General features: G+C 38.8%; 2 long non-coding RNA genes across 2 annotated transcripts; one reads left to right on the forward strand and one right to left on the reverse strand.

Annotated features, from left to right (window-relative positions):
* Window positions 1-3,106: 3,106 nt before the first annotated feature.
* Window positions 3,107-6,506, reverse strand: LOC128785831 (uncharacterized). Its single transcript, XR_008430048.1, has 3 exons — window positions 6,414-6,506; window positions 4,585-4,706; window positions 3,107-3,511 (listed from the first exon to the last, which is right to left on the reverse strand). It is a non-coding gene; the product is annotated as an uncharacterized LOC128785831 (long non-coding RNA).
* Window positions 6,507-6,589: 83 nt separating this feature from the next.
* LOC128785832 (uncharacterized) lies at window positions 6,590-9,970 on the forward strand. The gene is made up of 3 exons (XR_008430049.1): window positions 6,590-6,729; window positions 8,703-8,754; window positions 9,547-9,970. It is a non-coding gene; the product is annotated as an uncharacterized LOC128785832 (long non-coding RNA).
* Window positions 9,971-17,342: the final 7,372 nt, after the last annotated feature.

Raw genomic sequence — 17,342 nt, forward strand, 5'->3', positions numbered from 1 at the left:
GCTGTGTTAACTACACGTCAAATCTCGGCATGCACAGAAAATAGAATCAGGATGCCTCCTCATCCTGAATCTCAGGTTATTCACTCTCAGCGGCTGTGGCTGTCATTCCTTGGTGCATCTTTGGTGTTGGTATTCCTTTTGCTCAGGATGACTTATATGACCTGTGGAAAAGTATTCTCCCTCCTGCAGATGTGCTGTAGTCTTAAGGCATATCTTAGACGTGTCTTATGGACAAAATGGCAAGCCTTTGGTTTGACCCTGTGTTTAAACAATATACAGTTGAACCAGATAAATAGGTCCTGTGGGTTTTCTCAGTGCAAGAAGATGTAATATTTCCAGTGAGCATGCTGGCAAAATTGCTTATAAAAATTAAGGAGAACAAAATGATGAGTTATAACAGATGCAGTCTTAATTAATTCAATGACCTGCATTTAACTGATGTTGTTGAATTAAGCAGCATCTATGCCTATTGGTACATTAGATGCCATTAAAAGTCAATATTTATCCAAATTTGGGAGATGGAAGCATTTGAAACAGAAAATGGAGTTGCAGAGATACCTTTGCATGACACCAGTATGTACGTTTTTTAATGGTGACCTCCATAACATTTTTAATTGATTCTGTATTTAATTAATTTTTTTCCCAACAAAATGGTATGTATTTTTGATTCCCTATAAAACATGCATACTTTTGTCTCTTTGGGGCATACAGAACTAGTTAAGAATGGTTTTGTTTGTATTTTGTACAGGCAAAAGTCAGAAAAATAAAAATTGAAATACTGAGAAATATATAAACTCAGACAAATTTAGAAATATTCATACTTGGAGAATAATCCATCCCTCATTTTAAAAGCTTTATTAGCAGAAACAACCCTCAGTGAATTCAGCGAAGCTACACCTCTGGAACTTTAGTTACCCCCCAAGAATAACTAAAATACTCTGTTTCTTTTTCATTATATGCTTTTCCTTCACATGTTGCCAATTTATTTTTCCCTGGAGAAATGAAAATGCTGATTTAGAGACCAAGCTACATTTTCAGCCATGGCCCAAGAGACACAGCAGCCACTGCACTTCCATCACCCCAACACCTCTGTCACAGGCATATCCCTCCCTGCATGCTCCTGATCCAAATGACTGGCTGACATATATATTATTATGCATACATACTTACTTACATACATACACACACATGTACACTGTCTTTCAGTATTTCCTAAGTCAGAAAGTGTTGCCTGTCTTCACTCTGACTTTTCTGGGAAGAATACAGGCTCCATTTTCAAGGCCTCTTTTCAGTCTCCTGTTCTTCTCCCTCAACAGAGTATTTGTGTCGGAGGAAAGGGTACAGACCTCCAGCTGAGCATTGGCTGAAGCAAACATCATAACAGTCTATTCCCTTAGGCTTCCTACTAGCTACTAGTTTTCAATCATATTGTCTTATAATTTTAATGCAAATTTTATATCCTGCTATGTGTTATTTGGGGGAAAAAGCTCTGAACTCATTACAGAAGTATTCATGTAATATATTTGTCATACTCCTCCTTATGACCAAGAACTTTCTTTGGTATAGATGACTTGGGACTTAATAAGATTTTGTACTTGTGGAGTTGCTACTTCCCATTAGTTTTTTTTCAACATTGTGTTTGTTTCCTTTTGTGTTTGGATTCCTTTGCAGCACTGATAAGTTTCCCACTAGTCTTGTTCAATTTAATAGCTTTTAGCCTGTCTGTTTTATTTATGTCTGCTTAAGTGCTTATTTAATCTTTTCCCTTATAACTATAATGACCTTCCACAGGTTACTATAATCCTAGAAGGTATGTGGGGAATTTAAAGATTTAAAAGTTGTTTGACTTCATAAATAATTTTTATTTTCTCATTATGGAGTTATTTTTAAACCAAAAATGTTTCATTTTCTGTTTGATCAATGATTGTTTTTCACACGTATTTCTCTCACATATATAGTAGTAAGCAAACTGAGACATTTTTTATTCTAAACAACTTTTGTTTTTACAGTTTGGTTAGTGAGAACTGCAAAGGGTCTTGATCTGACATGGAAAATACACAGCGTATTTATTCTTTGGTGTGGTCTACAATTTTATACTACTAATTTTATACCACACTTTGGTGTGGTCTAGAATTTTATACCACTAAAAATAGTTAGTTATGCAGGTTTTTGTTTATATTTTAAAAACTGAAATAATTATATTCTGCAGATAGCATTTATCCAGCAATATCGCTGTAAAGCACATTTGTATTGATATTGCTGCATCTTTCTTCCACCGTTGAGTGCCTGACTTCTAGTGTATGCTGTACTTAAACTAGCAGACTAACCTTTTAATATCCCTTGGCAATTACAGAGCCATTAATTCAGCAAGATGTTGAAGCCTATACCTACTTTTAATCTACAGATTTAATGACTATATTCTACTTCTGATGTGGCCGCCCTTCAGGAATGACTATTATCGTGTCTTTTGTCTCACACTGAGACAAAACACAAACAACTGTTGCCCATCTCCTTCACAGCAAGGACTGTATTTTTGTCATCACCACTACAGAAGCCATTCTGCTTTGCAGCCCTGAACACAGATCTTCTCTTGATCTGTGAGCACATCTGGCAGGAGTGCCTGCAGAGCATGAAGGACTGTAGCACAGCCCTAGAGTCAAAGGAGGCTTGAGAGATGGTACTGTCAGTCACATAGCCCAACCTCATTTCTACCCCAAGATACAACCACAGTTACATAAATCAGAAGAGACCTGGGAGATCTGGTGATCCCGACTGGTGATTGTATGAATTATTCCTTGAAATTGACATATCTGCACTGAATGAACGAACTGATGATTTGTGTCAGGTTACACACATATCCTCCTCTCTTAGGCCGTGAGTAAGCGGTCAAGCTCTGCAGCCAGGAGCTGGCTCAAAAAAAAAACCTGGGAGATTGTTGTCCTGGGACTCCTGACTGTCCAAGGGATGCCATATGTTTCTGATTCAGGTACAGTCCCACAAACTGATTTCACTGCCTTACAAATACCCCTTTGCTTCTTGATGGTTCCTGTCTCTCAACTAACCAGCATTGTCTTGTTCTAGTTCCTAGCTCACATTTATCCACAGCTTTCAATGCAAGCTCTTTAATTTATTGACCTTGCTCTTGATTTGCTCTTTCGTTTGAGGTACCTCTGATTTCTCATTTTCTTGGGTATGTTTCCATCTGGAGCCTTGGGCTGGTCTGTCCTTGGTGACTGACTCCTGGTCTTGAGTTTCTTACATTTCAGTGGCTGGACCCGCCCCAACTACACTCACTTAGCACAAGTATTCCACTTGTGGCTCCTTAATAACTTCCGTTCAAAGCCACCTTTCTGAATGGGAATTACAAAACATGATATCCCACTGTTGATGCAGAACATTTGGCACATAGCTTATCTGCACGATAATTCAGCCGCCGGTGGGATAGGTCGTATGGGCAATGTCGGGTCGTGGCTTAGGAGAAGATGCAAGAATGCAGGAGAATGTGGCGTCCCTGTAAGATAAATCACACTTGTCAAGATCTTCAACAGCTCATACTGTTTTCACAGACAATTAGGCACCTAAATGCCTTTGGACATAGTGCACCTGTTTTTTAGTTCGGAGTTCTTTCTAACATTGTGGATTTAAGCCAGGAAAGCACTCTAAGCAGCGGTAATTTTGATCCTGTTTTTTTCAGTACTTTATCTTTACTATGTGGAAAACAACTCTAAAATATGTCTCTACCTAGACATTCATACCTAGGCAGCATCCCATCCCAGAACATGAGTAAATACTTCATACAACCCCCGATAAAGAACTTCATTAACATGGATAAATGTATTCCTGGCAAACATGCCATCTCTGTATTTCACAGTCATCAGGAATGAAACATTCTTAGTATTGCCTGGTTCTGACTTCAAATGTAAATTACTCTTTGCACACCTTAGAAGGAAAAGAAAGTGCTATCACTTTTCTTTAGCTTCTTTTATTTCATTCCCATCAAAATTTCATTTGCGCTATCCAGATTCCCTGAGCCCATCTGTGTGCTCCAGGCACTCAGGCTTTCAGGTAGTTGAAAGTTGTTTCTCCTTTGTTTGTTCTTTGGTAGGAAATAATTGCTCCTCACACATCTACCTTTGAAAAGTCTCCAGAAGGCTCACAAATTCAGTTTACCAGATTAAATAAAATTAGTCTACACAGGGCTTAAAGTAAATTTCTTCTTGATGGGAATTTTTTTCTTCCCTGGGGATGATTCCAACTTTGACTGATGAAGTGCCTCTCAACACTGCCTTTAAAGCTGTGGTTCATAAAGTCATAAACACTTTACAAAATCTTTCAATTATCCAAAATAACCTGAGGAACCTGAGCGACCCAGAATCCTTCAAAAACTGCTAATCTAGAATGAAAGCAGTGATCTCATATGCCAAAGCATCACACATGTCCTATATTTTCTGTTCCATACATTCTGTGACCAGCCTAGACTTTTGCTTGTAACAACTTTTAGTGACAATTAAAAGAAAAAATTGTGTTAACCACTCTGGAGTCTGTCATTCTCCTTCTCTAAATTAACATTAGACACTCTTTTACCCTGTTTTGATGATGCTCTACTGGTTTTAGAGCAAACCTGCCAAAATCTGGGATGATATGAATGAAGTCACCAGTTAATCTCCACTCCCTCTCTATTTTCTCTGGTTGGATTGCAATATTATCTAGACAAAGACAAGAGATGAGTATCAGAGAACAGAAGCCCTTATGAGATGAGTTCTCTTCCTTCTTCTCTGCCATGAGGGGCTTTGGGGACATCTGGATCTCTAGGGAACATCACTAAATAGGACCAGATAACCTCAATATATTAGAGCCAGACCAGCCCTGTCATGTATGATTCACTTGCTGTATAACGCCTAATAAAGGCAATATGTGTGGAACCAGGAAGGCAGCCAATACAGCTTCTTCCAAGAACTGTGAGTAATTAACAGGGTCTCTGGTTAATTTCTTTCATGAAAATGTGTTGAGTGAGATTCTTACAAGTGGTGCTTTTTGTGTGATGTCTCCCTTTACTCCCAAACAGCACAAGTTCATGCAACTTGAAAGGGAAAAAAAGTAAAATTCAAAGTTTCAGAATTTGGGGAGAGTTTGCCTCCAGCTGCATCAGCTAGTGTATCCTTGCTCCACATTAATTCTTCATCTCCTAGTGGTTTTCCTCTCAAAATCTGGTCTATAACCCAGCTGTAATTATTGTATCTTCATATAACATGCCCCTACTTCTTGCTTTAGCTTCTTGCTTTTTGAAGTGTTTCAAATCTCTAGCGTTTCAGAGGAAAAATCATTCAGAACCTCCCTGAGATGAAAGAAGCCTAATTAGTTGCATCATGTCGCAAAGGAGAAGAAATTCTCAAAAAACAACATATTGTCCCTGTTTGTGAATCTCATGTCACAGCAGCTATGAAGAAGAGGAAAGGACAATTCTCAGCCTGCTGTCACTGTTACACTTTGTAAGGAATGCTCCATCTTTTTTGCTCTGTGTACTTCAGGCTTTCCCCTGGTACTGCTCTTGAAGCAGCCCATTGCTGTCCATGACTGAGGACATGTCTCCTTTGAACTTAACAAGCACTTTTTTCCTCACTACAACAGAGCAAGAAGGTTGTGGAAGATATTTGAGTTGCCCAAAGCAAACAGAGCCTACCCCCACCCCAAGAAGCAGAAGATGCTCCAATCAAACAAATAAAATGATGGGTTGTTCCTTATGACAGCAGGGCAAGATTTTAAGTGACAAGAATCCTGCCAGGGATATATTAAGGATGGAGTACATGTGATAACAATTTAATAAGTGCATCACACAAGGCAGAAGTTAATATCCCTTGTTATATTAATATCACATGGCACAATTGAATTTGATATTTTAATTAAACTTAGATATATCTCACTGATAGTGATTGGCATTGGATGTTTTGGAATACACAAGCATTTAACTGAAACCATCAGTTCAAACAAAAGACATTATCCTCTTCAATATTTCAAATGTATTATGAACATGCCAGCTAATTGTTATGAAGAAATAATACTAAGCTGCTTCTGAATTAGGTGATAAGGTGACAGAGCACAGAGTATCTTATAATGTAACATTTGCCACATATGGCTCTCTGCAAGCCCTTGAAAACATAATGCCTGGTCTAGATCCCTTTCTGTTCAACATCTTTGCTGGCAACATGGGCAGTGGGATTGAGTGCACCCACAGCAATTTTACTGATGCACCAAGTTGAGTGGTGTCACTGAGTGGCAGTCGACATGCTGGAGGGAAGGGATGCCATCCAGAGGGACCTTGACACACTTGAGAAATGGGCTGATGCAAAACTCATTGAGTTCAACAAAGCAAAGTGCAAGATCCTACACCTGGGTCATAGCAATCCCAGGCATACCTCTAGGCTGGGCAGAAAAGTAATTGAGAGCAGCCCTGTGGAGAAGGACTTGGGTTGATGGTTGATGAAAAACTCAATATAGTGTGTGCAATGTGTGCTGGCAACCCAGAAAGATTCTCCAATGGAATCCTGGGTTGCATCATAAGGAGTCTGGTCAGCAGGTTGATGGAGGGGGTTTTCCCCTTCTACTTTGCTCTTGTGAACACCACCTGTGTTCAGTTCTGCTGTCCCCAGCATAAGGACATGGAACAGTTGGAGCAAGTCCAAAGAAGAGTCTTGAAGTTTTTAAGAGGACTGGAGCAACTTCCCTGAAAAGGTGGACGAGAGAGCTGGGGCTGTTCATCCTGGAGGAGAGAAGGTTGTGTGAGAGCTCACAGCAACCTTCCAGTGTCTGAAGGGGGCCTACAGGGAAACTGTCAAGGGACTCTTCATCAGGAACTGTAGTGATAGAACAAGGAGTAATGGTTGCAAACAAAATTAGGGGAAAAAAGGTTAGGTATTAGGAAGAAATTCTTTATAGTGGGGGTGGTACAATACTAGAACAGGTTGCCCAAGAAGGCTGTGGATGCCCCAGCCCTGGCAAGTGTTTAAGATCAGGCTGGGCAAGACCTTGGGCAGCCTAGTCTAGTGAAAGCTGTCCCTGCCCATGGCAGGTGAGGTTGGGACTAGATGATATTTAGGGTCCCTTCCAACCCTTCACATTTTATGATTCTAAGTAATTATCTTAAGAGGCTTTTTTCATAATAGGAAATAAATAGATGTGATCAGAGACCATGAAAACTGAATAACAACAAAAGATTTGTATCACTACAAAACCATTCTCTTGTGTTGCATGAAACAGAATAGGACTGAGATTTGGCCAGAGCAAGTGGAATCTTTTATTTGCTGGAAATCTAGGAATATTTATGTGTATTTCTAAGTGAAATGTGCCAGTTTGAACAGCACCAGCTTGTTTTAATTGTACCATTTGACCACAAATTGAATTATTTTTGCCAAGTTGTGTTAATTTACCTGACCAGTTTTATACAATTTATGTATAGTTAACACTTCATTCATCAACTCTATGCAAATGATGGAATTCTTTCCTTCTCTTTCGTCCTAATGTCACATAATAATGTCTCTCCATTTCTGACAAAATTATCCAGCTAAACTTTGATAGATGTATGTGTTGTAACTAATATAGCACATTTTTTCTTAATTCCTTCTGTTCCTTCTTTATTTTTTGTTAGTTATTAAGAGGTCTTTGTCAGCTATGGGTGGATTCACTATGAAGTCTTCTTTTAAATAAAACATGATCCCAAGTACTGTGTGTTATGCAATAAAAATTATGTATGTAAAGAGATCATATTTAAAGAGAGTGAATTTAAGGAAAAATTAAATAAAGATTTGTCTTTTCCTCTTCTTGAAGAAGCCAGGAATTTCTTGGATTTGAGCTATGTCCTTTACCACAAAAATACAATGTCAGGTTCAAACTGATAAAAGAACAGCACTACAAAAAAAAAAAAAAAATACATCTCAAGAGTAAATCTGGCATCTGAAGAGTTCTATCACAAATTCTAGGAGCAAGGTGTGCCATCTTCCCACTCCAGCCATCCTGACTTCCATGAGGACCCTTGCTGCTGACCCAGCTCGCCTGCCACCTTCTGGGAGGCTGAGCTAAAATCTAAAGGAATGCAGATGGCTGTCCATTCTCAAAAATCAACTACCTTTTATGAATGTTCAAGAAAATTATTGAGGGAGTTTGTGGTCTTTTGTAGTCTATAGCAGTCCACAGCTTCCTTGCAAGGGGAGGCTGAGGGGCAAGCACCAATCTCTTCTCTCTGGTGCCCAGGGACAGAACACAAGGGAAGGGCAAGAAGTTTGGATTAGATATTAGAAAAGGTTCTTGATCCGGAGGGTAGCTGGACACTGGAACAGGCTTCCCAGGGAAGTGATCACAACACCAGCCTGAGAGAGTTTGAGAAATGTTAGGACAGTGCTCTCAGGCACAGGGTGTATCTCTTGGGGTGCCCTGTGCAGGGCCAGGAGTTGGACTCGATGGTGCTTTTGGGTCCCTTCCAACTCAGGATATTCTATGGTTCTTTTTATTTTCTTAGTGATGGACTAGGATTATTTCCAGAATAATAGACATCAAAGGGTAGAGTGCTTCAGGTATCTATGCCTAACACTTAGTAATTATTCAATTTGATAATAATGAAATGTCTTACTGTTCACATAAATATGTATCCATTTTGATATCAATAAGAGATTAAATACGCTATCTATTTTAATTTATGTTGAATTATGCAGGGACCAGAAGGGGCTCATCCATAGAGAATACAGAGTAGTCTAGGCAGTGCAGGTATGTTTGTTATTTTACAGGGTCTGCAGCAGTTGTCATAAGTGTTTGACACTGCATGTGGAAAAGCACTGTTTTTTCTATAAATGATGTATTTGATTGCAACTAAGTATTTATAAAGCTTCCAGCTGCAAAGTACTTAAGGATCTTCAGCAAGTTAAAAATGACACTTCTGCCATGCATACTTATCTCTCTTTTCATGCCATGCTATTTAAGATCTGAATAATCCACTTTTCTATATATGATGGTAAACCTGGGTAGGAATAAGGAGAAACTCACAGGCTAACCACTTAAATCACTCTGGAAACCAGAAGGCAATGCACCCCATAGTTATTTTTGTTCTAGTCCTAGATCTGTACTTTCATTTAACAACTTCATGAATCCTTTCATTGAAAAGGGAGGAGTATATTGCTCCTAGAAAGCCAACTTACATAATTAGAAGTAAACAAACTTCTGAATATATAAGCACGTCTACAGGTCTGCTTTCAATACCATCACTGTCTGAATAAATGTTATGTAAGAGGGCAGGCTTAGTGCTATTCCCTCTAACCATATGGAAATTCAAAAAGATTCAGAGATAATGGTTAGAACTTCTGCTGCTCCTGAAGTGCTCTGGGTACACATAGTGAGAATATTACTTCATGTCATAAAGGACCATGAAGCATGTCATATGTGTCATTCAGGTGCCCTGGAAAATGGACTTCAGATGAGCAAAACTCCATAACATAGCTATTGCAAGCAGACTTGCACATATGCCTCCTAATTTTCACAATTTGCATACTTTTCTAAATCTAGGGCCAGTGGGAATGGAATAATCTGGAATTGGAGTGGTCAGGATGAGAAGAAAATAGACATAAGAAAAAGTCTGAGAAAGCTCTGGTGACAGAAGGATTTGAAAGCTACAAAGTTACAAACAAAGAGATGGAGAAGCAATAGGTAAAAGGTGCAGCATGGCACCTAGAAAAATGATGTGTTAAAGAGAAGGGGACATCACAAGCGTCTGATGTATGAGTCCACTTTCCTCTGAAAGTTCAATGCATGGTTCAAGAAACTCAGAGAATATTTTAAGTACCTCAATTTAAGTTTTGCTTATGCAATTTTTCTCATTCTGATTAAGTAATGACAGTTTACTCAAGGAAACCTCTGTGGATGGGACACATGTACAAGTATTTGTGCTTGATGTGTTAGACCACTCATCCACTCAGGTAACATAAACAATACCAGGTAACCATTGCAATAAGAATGTCAAATATAGAAAATACGAATGGTCTGAAGTATATTCTTTTAGTAATATATAACTGAGTGCCTCTAAATAGTGATCAAATCTGATGAGTCTATAATTTGCAAGTGAGCTTTGAATAAGTATGGAAAGAAAGAGTCCTAGAGCAAATTGTTATCTATGGTTGTTCTTTGCAGCATGATCTCTTCCCCAGCACTTTGAACATATGTCTAAGATTGGATCATAATTCACATCCCTACTAAACACACACACACACATGAACAAACTAACAAAAAAAAACATCCAAAAACTCCAAAACCAAGTCTCCTAAAAAACCAAACAAACAAAACAAACAAAAAACCCCAACAAAACAAAACACTCAAAAAAACCACCACAATGTATTTTTTCATCTATAGGAATCAAAGACCATAGTTTAAAATAACCAAAGATCAAAGTTTGTCTAAAGCTTGGCTTAGCTTTTCCTTTGGGTATGCAACTGTTGTACCAACTTTTAAGTGCATGCTCAAAGAGAGAAGACATGAGACATAATGCTTGAAATTAAGTACCTTACTTCATATTGGCTTATTGCTTATCAAGGTCCAAGAGGAATCTTAAAAATCTTGAAATTCTCTACTCAAATCCATAGTTCTAGCTAAGCAAATGATGATATTTTTAATCAGATAAACCAGTCTAGATTCAAACATTTGCAGTGATGGACAATGTAATAAGTCCCTCCCTGCTTATGCAATTCTTATAAGCTTTATTTTAATCTGAATATTTCAAAACACAGCTTTCTGATACTGGATCTTGTTATGCCTTTGTCTGCTGGATTAAAGAGTTCTCAAAGCATTCCTGAAGTGGTTTCCTGAATGCTTTCCAATTTTTCAAAATCCTTTTGAAGGTGTAGATACTGGGGCTGGACACGGTATTCCAGCTGACAGTTAAGTTTCATTACCTTGAAATAAGGATTAACTGGGAAGTCAAAACTACATAACTTGGTGTAGTGACATTTCACCTTTGGTGACCTGGCTTAAAATTTGTGTATGGTCAGCAAAGGAAATTGTTTTTCTAATCTTATCCAGGCCCCTTCTGTCGTTTTTCCATATCAAAAAGAATTGCTTTCACTTTTCCTTGCTTTTCCTTCATGGCTAAGGACAGGCCTAGAACTGGGCAGGCTGAATAACAGGTTTGAATGGCAAGGACACACTGCCAGAGCTGTGTCCGTCCTGAGCGCAGGCTGTGGCTCCTGTGCTCCCCAGCACAAACACATTGGGAGCAAACACTGTGCCCATGAGCTTCAGCTGCTCACTTTCCCCTTCCCTGACCTCAGACACAGCCAGTGCAGCCCCCAGCAGGATCCCTTCTCCCCTTTGCTTGGTGGTCCTGCCTGAACAACAGTTAAGGAAGCAATTTCCTTTACAGCCTCGGAATGAAATGGTATTTCACTGCTGCAAAACTACATAAAGACTTGAGGCTTATAAGATGAGTTACAGGAAGCAACCTAATTTAAAAACCCTTTTTGCACTATAGAATATTGCCAAACAGTACGCAGTTAAGAGAGTGAGATGTTTCCAAATAGTTTTTCTTCAATAAGTTAAAAAATTATGACCACATACCAAGTATTTAGGTAGTGATATCTTCCAGACTATGAAGACATAGAAAGGCAGGTGAAAAATGAAAGAACGCAGTCGATGCAAAGAATTACTATACTATTAGAATAATATAGTTGTGCTTTTATGGGGTTTGGATAGACTCATTAGTATTTAAATACATATGCATTAGCATATGCATATCTATATTCCAATACAGAGCTTTTTGCTTGCCAAACCCCCATTTTCACTGCAAGATGAAGTTACAACATAGTTGTTGGGATTCATCTGGCACAATTTTACCTTCTAAAGTATTAATTATCTACTTTAAGTTATTCACCTAGGTGCCCTTTTGTGACCGGCAGAAGGAAAAAGATACCCCTTGAGTTATTGGTATTGTAGCCTCACATACGGCAGCAGAAGAAATTATTTGCCCTATAAACATCCTTATTTCTCTCCATTGAGTACCAAAAAAGCTCACAAAGTCTTTTGCATTTGATGTGATTTTTAAGATACTGAAGTTAGGTAGTTGTAGATACCCCCACCCATGAAGATTAGAAATGTATACGTATACTAATTGCTACAGTCAGTGTTCCATCAATTGCTACAGTCAGTGTTCCAAAGCAAAAAATAATCATAAACTTCTTTGTAGCACATTTTTAATGCAGTGGTGCCAGCTATTGTGAAGAAAATAGGATGAGGAATAGTTAGAAGATGGGTGAGAGCCCTGAAAGAAAGCCTATGCTAATTTCAAGAGCTATTGATGTACCTCATGTTCATAAAATATGATACTGAACCAATACTCCAGCGGGATTTTCAAGGAAGAGGGAGATAATCAGAAAATTATTAGTGAAGAATGGTCAATGAACCCTTTATTTTTTGCATCAAAACGTCCTGTAGTACTTGGGACAGCCTTGCCATACTCCTAATTGGGAAGTCATGATATCACAGCTCTATCCAGTTTAAAGTGTTGGTAAGAAAAATTTGGTTGCTTAGAAAATCATGCCTTTTGGTTAGAAAACAGACTGCATGTGCCACAGGGCTAAACTGGATGTTTCCACTGCTTTGCTGGAGGAAGAGCTGGGATGTGGGAATTTGTCATAATCCTGGCCGGAGGCAGCCCAACTGCACTCAGTTTCCCTTTCCCCCTGGAAGTCCCAGAAGCAATAAGCCTAGACTGCTAGTGCATTTCCTTGTCTCTTTCCTATACTCCTGCCCACTCTTCCTCTCCTGTCCATGATGACAATGTCTGGTTCTTGCCCTGATCCACCTCAGTTCCAGTCCTGGAATGGAAATCAGCTTTACTTGCACAACTGAGATCTCACAACCTGTACCTCATTATTAAATGCTGTCAGACTTGAAAGTGTGCATGCACAACATGGGGAGGTGAGACTTTGACATGGGGAGCTCTCTAAAAGAGGTTGAAAGACTCTTTCAGACAGAAACAGTGGTTTTGTTTCAAATTGATGCACTCTACATTGAAATGTCAGCTTTCTTTGCCATCCTGTTATTTCCACTAATCAGTTTCAAAATCTCAAACAAAATTATTTTTAGAGTCAAAATATCATCAATTAATAATAATTATATTTATAATCTCTTGTTTCATTATAATTAGTAATTTCATTGCTTTCTTAAAAATATGAAAAATACAGTAAGAGAATATTTAAAGTAGAAACATTAATGCTTCAAAGTTTCTAATTTGTTCTGAATCTGTTCAAAAATCCCTGGAAAAAATACAAGATTATTCTTCAAGCAGAAACATTCCTCAACAAAATTTTCTTTTAAAAGGCTCTTGATGAGATGTATTTGGATATCTGAACAGCTATTGCCTTAAATCATTTCATCACTGAGCTCTGTAAAAAGGAACCTCACTTGGTGGAAAAGAAGTAACATTCAAGTAACATCCTTATCTGGAAGAGTATTAACAGTAGCAGAGATCTGCAAGTTTTTCATTTGCTTAATAGAAGGCCTTCAAAGTTTGTAAAGTAGTAATGTTTCCTGCTTCAGAAGGAATAAGGGTAAAAAAGTAGCTTATCATTCAGATTCAAGGAAGAGTATGAAAAAATTTCTTATTTTCTTGCCAAATACAATGTAGGAGGAAATAAATGTTCTTAGGAGTTTAGTAGATACTGAGAGTGTGGTCAAACACTGGAATAGGCTTCCTGGAGAAGTGTTCAACACCCAAACCCTTTCAGTGCTTAAGAGGCTTTGGACAATGCCTTTAACATGTGTTAAACTTGCTCAGCCCTTGGTCAGGCTGATGGACTACAGGATCATTGTGAGTCCCTTTCAACTCAAGTAGTTGTATTCTATTCTATTCTATTCTATTCTATTCTATTCTATTCTATTCACTAAGCAAAATAGTTCCTAAAATACCCTTGGACTTTCGGGGATTTCAACTGTTTCAGGCATATGCAGATTTGTTATAATTTAAAAAAACAACAGTGTAATGAACTTTATGTAGGTATGCTCACCATTCAAACTGCACTGCACTTTTCAAAGTACACATCAAGTGTGTACTAGATTTTGAGAAGCCGTAGCTATTACCTTATTGTCACCAGCCATTTAAAGCAATAACCAAGCTCCCCTAGATGGAGTAGAGCAATGCTGAGCACATAGGGGAGTACCAGCTGTGCTATGAAAACAGTGACTGATAATATACTGCATGCCAAGAAGAAATATCTTGTGATTTCCCCATGTATTATGTAAAGTATTATGTATGTAATTAACTGAGCAGAGCACAGGAGTTTAGATGCACACAAGGACAACTGCAAAAGGTGGGCTAACAGAGTGAAAAACAAAAAGGAAAGATGGGCTATTGCTTAAACTCTTTGAAGGTTGTCAGCACCACTGGGTATTAATGATCTGCCTTAGAAGCCTGAAGATAGAACCTGTGTGGCTGTGTAGTCACAGCACAAGGATTCTCTCCATAGTTAAAACTCATTATTTACTCATCTGAATTGGGTGCTGGAAGACAAAGAAAGGAAAGTAATTTGAAGAATTTGACTTCTCCTGTGTACAGCATAGAAAGTCCATATGTCATCAATCCTTTGCGTGAACCCAAGTTACAAATCGGAGAACTGCACTAACATTAACAGGGCTCTCTCACTCCAGAACCAGACAGGCTTCGTTCTCAACTTAAAGACTTATTTAAGAAAAAAACCCAAACAACAAAAACCACAAACCTATATAGGGAAAGGACATGTTTCCATCGCAAGACTAATAAAATCTACAGTTTCGGCTTCATTCCATCTAGTGGCAAGCAGGCAGAAATCCTCCCTCCTCCTTCCCCAAAGTAGCAGTGTGTGAGCTATGGCTAAAAGTTAGTTTTGCATGTGTGTGGCAGGATTTGGGCTTGTTTATTGTCACTGAATTTCAGGAGTCACCAATTCATGAGTTTTGATGTGCTCACCACTGACAGAACATGGTTGCCATTGCACCAAGTCCCCCTTGGTGCAGGAGCCTGGAATGAGAACTGCTCAAGAGGAGGCAGGAGGAGAAATTTCCCAATGTAGGTGGAAGCAAAGATCTGCTGAATGCCTATAAATGAGTGGTGCTGTGGTAGAAAGATCTGAGAAAAATGCATTTGTAACTTCTGATAAAGGTTTCTTAAGTAATGGAAAGGTAACAGAGAAGGGGCAGTTTCATTAATCATCAAATGTGTCCTAGAGCCCTCAGTAAAAAATCTGGGCTCAAGCCTTCTTTTTCTGTGCTGGAAGCAGACTAGTTCTTACAAGATCTTCTAGCTATTCACATGTCAGTCCTTGCTTGAAATTATTTTTCTCTGATGTTTTATCTGAGCTTGCAACACTTGGGATTCCATGTGAGTTTCTAAACAGAGCAAAAGGCACAGGAAGGTAAGGCTGTCTGCCTCTGGGTCCATGGTCATAAGCAAAGGATTCTCTCTGAGCATATCAGTTCTCACATGAACTTGCCCCACTGCTAGGTTGGATTTTATATTGGCTTTAGATACATTGAATGGCCTGTGTAAAATGTATTCCAATCCAACACCTGAATTTTAGGAATGTTCAAATACCATTGAGATCCATAAGCTTAAATTGAAGTATAAAAATTAGTTAGATATGTGTGGGCACACACATGCACACACACACACAGAGTACATATTTTACTACCTGTATATATACACTTACCTATACATAATGTAACTGTTTCTTACATAACTTAGCAAAGGATCTGGGTCTCATTCTCCTGTATTTTATATAAATGGACAGTTTAAAAGCAATCTTTCTGAGGATCTGTGTGAAGGCAGATAGAGAAAGTAATTTTACATGGCCTTTCTATCAATCAGGGTAAGAAAAGAAACAAATATAGTGAGATAATTTTTATGAAGCGTAACTGAATCATGCCTCTGTTTTCATTAAAATCATATAGCAATTAGTAAGTGATGATCTGGTTTAGAAGAAGGAACATATTGGTTTTGTACACTGTGCTTTGTGTACTGCTTGGGCTAAATTAAGACAAATAACCAAGACAATATTTTTCTTTGATATCAGTAAATATTGGCATCAAGAAACCATTGCCCCATTATTTTTAATAAGAAGAATTCAGTCTAAACCTTTTTTTCATCAAGTTGAGGAGGTGATGTCATATGGTAAAGGCTGGATATTCCAAATAAATCACTAACAAGTCATTTTGGCTGAGCAGTATGTGTATCAGATATGCAACTGAACATGTCTGGAAGAAAATGCATTATTGTCATAAGACTTAGGAGTCAGAGCCTGAGGAGTTTGTGCATCTTGCAAACAGTTACACAATTAACCAGACATTTCCTGCACAACTCAACATTTTTAAGGGAATGTCCTAGACTTTATAGCAAAAAACTTGGATTACACACTCAGACCCTGATTCAGCACACACTGCTGAGTGTTTCACTCTCTTCCTGTAGGCCCTCGCACGACATGTTTGTCAAATGTGCATTGTAAAATCCACTGCAATATCCAAAGGGCGCCAGTGACTGAGTTTTCAACATTAGTGTGTCAGACCTGCGTTCCCCAAGATGTGGCAGCAGCTAACAATTACAGGCCACCTTCTCTACTTTTCTTAGTCTCTGATCCTGAGAGTCCCAAACAATTTAGAGCCCAGGGAAAACTGGACCCACCCCCTCAGCACCCAGAAGCTGCTCTTGTGCCCTCGGCTTGTTCTGCTCATTGCATTTGCCTGCCCCATGTGGGGATTGCTCCAGCTCCACACTCATGGCCACCAGCAGTACTAGGCAGACTGTTTTGTCCACTGCTGTGCTTCAGTCTCCACATGGGAGGCCATGGTTGTGTAGGTGTCTGGCTCCAAGGCGGATGTCCTGGAGGATGAATTAAGCTCCCCAGGGGGAGTGTGCAGTAGATTTAACTGCCTCATAGGCAGTGTGTGGTATCCAAAGGTTATGAGGGTATCTACTAAAGCTCCTGCTAATTTGATCTGCCATAAATCCTTGAAGGTTTTATCAGCAGGAGGAATAAAAAAATAAGCTCATTACTCTTTCTCACTAATTGACTATGATCTTTTACCTTAATTTCATTACCTAATGTAATGAAGTTATAGAAAACAGAGTATCAGTGGACAAATTAGACCTCTTCCTGACAACAATGTAGCAGAAGAGGAGCTATGCCAGTATAAACTTGGATTATATAAGACTCAATTTTTGCAGCAGGGTTACTGAGGATCCACCCTGCAGAAAATCAGAGCAGATGTGTAAAGTCTGTGTGGAAATAGGAGCCTTCCTTTCTGATCGATCTGCAGTGATACCACAGGCATGGATTAGACCCCAG

This window comes from Vidua chalybeata, chromosome 3 (genome assembly GCF_026979565.1).
Source record: "Vidua chalybeata isolate OUT-0048 chromosome 3, bVidCha1 merged haplotype, whole genome shotgun sequence".
Taxonomy (NCBI): Eukaryota; Metazoa; Chordata; class Aves; order Passeriformes; family Viduidae; genus Vidua; species Vidua chalybeata.